The 5,756-nt window shown below is 46.9% G+C and overlaps 1 long non-coding RNA gene across 1 annotated transcript; it reads left to right on the top strand.

Moving 5' to 3' along the window:
• Positions 1 to 848: 848 nt before the first annotated feature.
• Positions 849 to 3,852, top strand: LOC144300782 (uncharacterized). The gene is made up of 3 exons (XR_013367561.1): positions 849 to 1,111; positions 1,474 to 1,589; positions 3,492 to 3,852. It is a non-coding gene; the product is annotated as an uncharacterized LOC144300782 (long non-coding RNA).
• Positions 3,853 to 5,756: the final 1,904 nt, after the last annotated feature.

Raw genomic sequence — 5,756 nt, 5'->3', positions numbered from 1 at the left:
ATTTTCAGTGTCTCTGAAAACTTGGGAAGATTTGGCCACACCCCGTATCTTTCCTACAGTCTCTGTCCCACCTGTGTCCTTATGTGTCTCCTGCCTGGAAGCAATGCAAAGCTTGTTCCCTGACCTGGAGTCCTTCTCCACCTCAGGCTCACTGTTTGTTTTTAAGAATCACAAAGCTGGAACATATCCAAGGGCTCCTTAGGTTCAAACCCTCCTTTGTGGAGGGAGGAAAGCAGCCCATGAAAGAGGTAGTGACTCACCGAGGGTCATGTGGATCATCAGTGAGACAGCTGGGAGCAGTCCCCCCCCACTCCCCTGCTCCCCTCTCCATCCTCCTGGGTCAGTGCTCTTGCTCAGCCCGTGGGAACAAGCAACCACCACCCTCATAAAAATGAAGGCTTTCTTAAGAGATGTGTTTGATTCACTTCAAAGGTCACTGGTGCTCACTTTTCCCCCTCTGATTTGGCCACAGCCAATGTTTACCCTGCAAAAGTGAAATTAGATCCAGAGTGGTTCCTGCTTGTCTTACAAGGTCTACACGTCTTCAGCTTTGGCCTCTGTGACTTCCTCTTGGCTTGGCCCTCACTGGGGCTACTTTGAGCACAGCTTCTGTGTGGGGAGGAAGACCCTTGTGCGGAGGGGTTCACATTGAATGTCACATTGAATGGGAGCTTGGAAAAGGCGTGTATCTCCAATACTGTCTGGCTATTTGTTTCACCTCATTTCAGTTGAAGGACAGAGAAAATCAGTCTTGTCAAGCACACTCACAGGCAAGGCCAGCATCTGTTTATGACATAATGTAATTCCCACATCACCCAGGAAGGAGGGCTCAGGGTGGCTCTGATGGGGCCGTTCTCAGAGGGGGAGGCCACCCCGTGCTGGGCACAGGACCAGGAACTTGACAGCTATTTTGGTTGTGTGTGTGTGTGTGTGTGTGTGTGTGTGTGTTTTAAGATTTTATTTATTTATTCATGGGAGACACAGAGAGAGGCAGTGACATAGACAGAGAGAAGCAGGCTCCCTGTGGAAAGCCCGATGCGGGACTCGATCCCAGGAATCCCAGGATCACGCCCTGAGCCAACGGCAGATGCTCAAACACTGAGCCACCCAGGTGCCCCTATTTTGGTTGTTTTTAATGTTTAATTTTTTTTTTTTTTTGCGTTATAAAAATAGTCAAACATACACAAAGTAGAAATAATAGTATAACGAACCTCCATACACCTCACTTGGATTCAACGTTTATAAAGATCTTGCTAAATATGATTTTTAACTTTTATTTGGTGTATAATGTATATAGAGAACCATTGGTAGGTCAATGAGTTTTGCCCAAAATTACACCCATGGAATCGCCACTCAAATCAAGTTACAGAACATTTTCAGTACTCTAGAAAGTTTCCTGGTGCTCTTTTCCACTTGTCATTTTTCACTTGTTTTTATTCATTTCAATTTCCATTCTTATTTTTATCACCACAGATTAGTTTTGCCTGTTCTTGAAACTGATGCCCATGGACTCCTCCCCCCACTCTATTTTTGCTGAATTATTTTAAAGCAAACCCCAGATCTTATGTTACTTCGTCTCTACATGATTTGTAAGTATCTCTGAAAGCATTTTCTTACATAATCACAAAGCCAATGAGATTATGTAAAAAGTCTTCATAATAAGTGGCTGTGATTATCTCGGTTTCACAGGTGAGTGCTTAGACTCAAGGAGGTGGGAAAATTTGCCTAAGGTCAGTCACCACCCAGGAAGTAGCTGGTGGAGGGGGCAGTCTGTTGGCCCAGTATAGGACCCCAGCAAAGAAGCTTGCTGCCTCTGGGGAACAAGAAAGGCTGGACCCTTTCTTTCAGGCCCCCCCAGCACATGGCTGTCCAGAAATGCACACCTAGTGACCCTTTGAGCACACCTACCCGCATACAAACTCACACCAGTGTGTTTTACAAAGGCTGCCTGTAGCCTCTGGCTTCCCCTCTTTAGAGACAGAGGGAAGGGACCGCTCAGGCCTCCAGTGGCTACACATACTCAGAGGCAGAAGTGTTCAAAAGCCACTGAGAGCTTCCCATTCTCCAGGATCTAGACCTCTGAAAGGGGCTACATTAAGCTAAATAATCAAAATGCAGAAAAGACCCCTGCCTTTAAGATTTCAGATCATATTTGCAAACAAGTTCTCGTAATTCACAAACTCACATGGATAATACAGCAACAACAACAACAATAACAATAACAACTAGAACCCACAGCAATCTGTTCCTTCAGGAGGCAAATCTAAGAGTATTTCCACATACCTCCTCCCTTCCCCGCCCTGAAACCAAGCAAAGAACTCACCAGGAGCAAACAACTTACTGTAAGCCTGAATCAACTCCTAGTAATTAGGATTTTATTCAATCTCATAAACTGTAGGGTCCGCGTAGCAACTAGGGAAGCCAGACTTCAATGTTCTCACAACTCAAACCCTATGTCCTTCCCAGAGGACGTATTGGTAAAAACAGCCTTATTGTTTGTTCCTAAAACAGAGCTGTATGGAGCTATTTAAATGGATATGAATTTTCTGCAAAAATGCATTTATCAGTTACTTAGAATCCTCAACTCCCCCATCATGATCTTGTCTGTTCTCCACATTATGGGCCAGTGAAGTACAAGGTTTTCTAACTGTGTTTCTTTTCTAGATACAGAGTTCAAAAGAAGGACTGAGGGATGGGATGTGGGGAGGGGGCTAGAGGGGATGATTGAAACTCAGCATCCCTTCCTCACAAGAAGCTCCTTCATAACTTGTTTTACATACTAAACTTCTATATAAGATTGCTTTTGGAAAACCACTGGCCTCATGGGTCCTCTCTTTTTCTGGCACGTGAGGTGCTAAGGAAATCACCACAAGGATGTATCATTACCTACATTGTCAGCGCCCTGTAGGCCTGGGAAGGGGCCCTGGGTCCTACAATTGTAGATTGGGGTCTGATGCTCATGCACGTGTCACCTGGTGCTGTTTTCTCCCTTCCCCATTCCCCGTGACTTCTTGAGTATCCTGAGAGGGAAAGTGCAATTTTAAATGGGAACTAGCAATACATGGAGGCTTGAGAGGCCATAAAAAGTTCTTTATCTCCTCCAACTACTTCCCCTTGTCCTCATTATTATTACAAAATACATGCTGTTTGGAAAATTAGTAAAATACAGAAAAGTGGATAAAATACAGAAAAGTGGAGACCAAAAAGCTTTCATCACCCACTGCCTACAGGTAAGGAGGTATATTTTCATCTTCAAAATTTAAAAGTGCATTTTGACATAGCTTAGGTCACACAGTATGTACACCTTTGTACTCTGCTCTTTTCAAATACAAGCATTTTTACTGACTGTGTAATATTCCACTGTAGGATTGTGTCAAATTTCCACCCAAGTGGGACTTTGTAGGAAGATTTCCTTTCCTATAAAAATGTCTTTCAACTATTCTTAACCTTTCACCAGAGAACTCACTCCTCTCTCTCTCTCTCTCTGACAGGAATCAAGGAGTGCTTACATTTTAGACATAGCCCATGCTCACCATGATGGAGGAGCCAGCCACAAAAAATACCAGCTAAGAATGGACTTATTATAAATTCTAACACAAGGACTATTCATGTGGAGTGCAGCAAGTGCAAGGCTGAGCTCTGTGACCCAGAGACGTACTCTTGAGTTCTCCCCATTTAGTGGTGCAGAAATATCTCTGCCTCTTGCTTCTTTGCAATACATCACCTCCTGGGAGCAGGTTCAGGCTTACTGCCCTCTCCCCTCATTAGTCATATGTGTGCTACGGGCTCTCGAGCCTTTCCCAAACCTTTCTTATCCCACCCTTCCCCAAAAGGGTTCCTGCCTCTCCCTGAGCCACCAGAATCCATGTTCTAATATACAGCACTATGGAATGTAATGCCAAAAAAGGAATGACTGAAATAGTTGTTGGACACCGTCCCTGCACAAGGCATTGTGCCAAGGCATTATACATATGAGATTTTATTTAATCCTCCTGGCCACCTTATGAGGCAGGAATTGTTCTGTCCACTTTGCAAATGAGGAAAGTGAGCCTTAGAGGGAGCTTGAATTACTTGCTCAAGAACTAGGAACCCACCTTCCTGCTTTGGGGCCCCTGGCTCGCACGCCAGCCTCTTGGCCCTGATTTCAGCTGCATGACTTCTTTGCTTTGGCCTGTCCCTCCCCCCTCACCATGATTCTGTGTGCAGCAAAGGCAGGCAGGACTTCGATCCACCTGCCCCTGGCTGGACCAGCAATACCTCCTCCCAGGCCTTCTTGGCACCAAGGTCGAGAAGCATCATTACTCCCCGCTCCCCAAGAAGACCTCATGATCTCCCCCAGAAACTGATGGCATGCAGAGAAATGGGGCATGAAGAATTCTCTGGAGACAGGGCCTTTTATTTTATTTCATTTCACAAACACAATGAAAAAAAAAAATCTTGCTAATAGGATTGCCAACTCAGCAGGCCTAGGCAAGCTATTCCAAGTAAATATAAAGCATCCCGGCACACCTTGAGATTGATGACAAGTCAGGAACAATGACAGGAAACCAGAAATTAATCAGAAGAGTTGCCTTTCATGAGAGGGCGGGGGTGGGGAGAAAGTGCAAGAGCGAGGGTACAACCACCACGACCAGCTCCTGTTGATTTTGAGCCGTGGCTCTTGGGCCCCCACAGCTCCCAGGAGCAAAGGAAGCGGCTACGTGGCTCCCCAGGCTGCCTGCGTGCTCGCCGCTCTGACCACACTGATCTCTCCTCCCCACCGGGGAAGTGCACACCCTGTAGACAAGGAACTTCCCCTGGTCCAGGTGTGATAAACCCTCTGCGGTCCTGGGCCTGGCCCTGGAGGCCTCACTGGGCCAAAAGGGGCCCGTCTTTTCTAATCTCGGCCTAGCACCAGCGGCTCTGACTTGGGGCTGATGGACCCCAGCCAGCTTCTGAGCTGCTAGCTGCCATCTCCTGGGTTGGGCTGATCTCGTGTTCATGTTCCACATGTCAAAGTCTAATCTCTCACCTTGCCGGGCAGCTGGCTTCTGTGAGGGCCCTGGTGAGTGAGTGGGTTGGAGTCAGAGGACAGTGGCCCAGAAGCACAGTGGGTCCCTCTCCCAGTGGCCCCGAGAACCACAGCGGGCTGCATCTGCAGGCGGTGGTTTCCTTGCACGGCACACTCTGCATCCGAGTCCATCCTCTGCAGCCAACTGTACAAGTGTATTCTCCAGCCATTGGGCCCCCCAGATGGAAAGAGTGAGCAGAGGGATGCTCAGGTCAGGAAGATTGTTGGGACTGGAGAGAGATTGCCATCGGGAAGCCACGGGCAGACTGTCAGCAGGGACTTGTAGGGTCAATCAGCCCCATCGCTGTCTTGCCACTTAATAACTGAAAGCTGGATGGTTTGGTTTTAATTTTTTTTTAAAGATTTTATTTATTCATGAGAGACATACAGAAACAGAGGCAGAGACAGAGGCAGAGGGAGAAGCAGATCCCAGGACCCTGGGATCACGCTCTGAGCTGAAGACAGATTGCTCTACTGCTGAGCCACCCAGGAGTCCCTGAAAGTTGGATGTTTTTGTTTTAATTTAAGAAGAGTATGAACCTCATAGCATTTAACTGAAGAGGCAACATAGAAATCAACAGGACCAGATGCCAGACCAGAGTGGATGCCGATTGGGTGCATTACAATGGCTTGACCAGGAAAAAGTGCCCACCCGAGCTCACATTTCCTTCGCTTCCTTCCTTTGGCATTTCTTTGTTATGGTTTA

Source organism: Canis aureus, chromosome 29, assembly GCF_053574225.1.
Source record: "Canis aureus isolate CA01 chromosome 29, VMU_Caureus_v.1.0, whole genome shotgun sequence".
Lineage (NCBI taxonomy): Eukaryota > Metazoa > Chordata > Mammalia > Carnivora > Canidae > Canis > Canis aureus.
The sequence above is the reverse complement of the archived record's forward strand: the minus strand, read 5'-3'. Positions and strand labels throughout refer to the sequence as shown.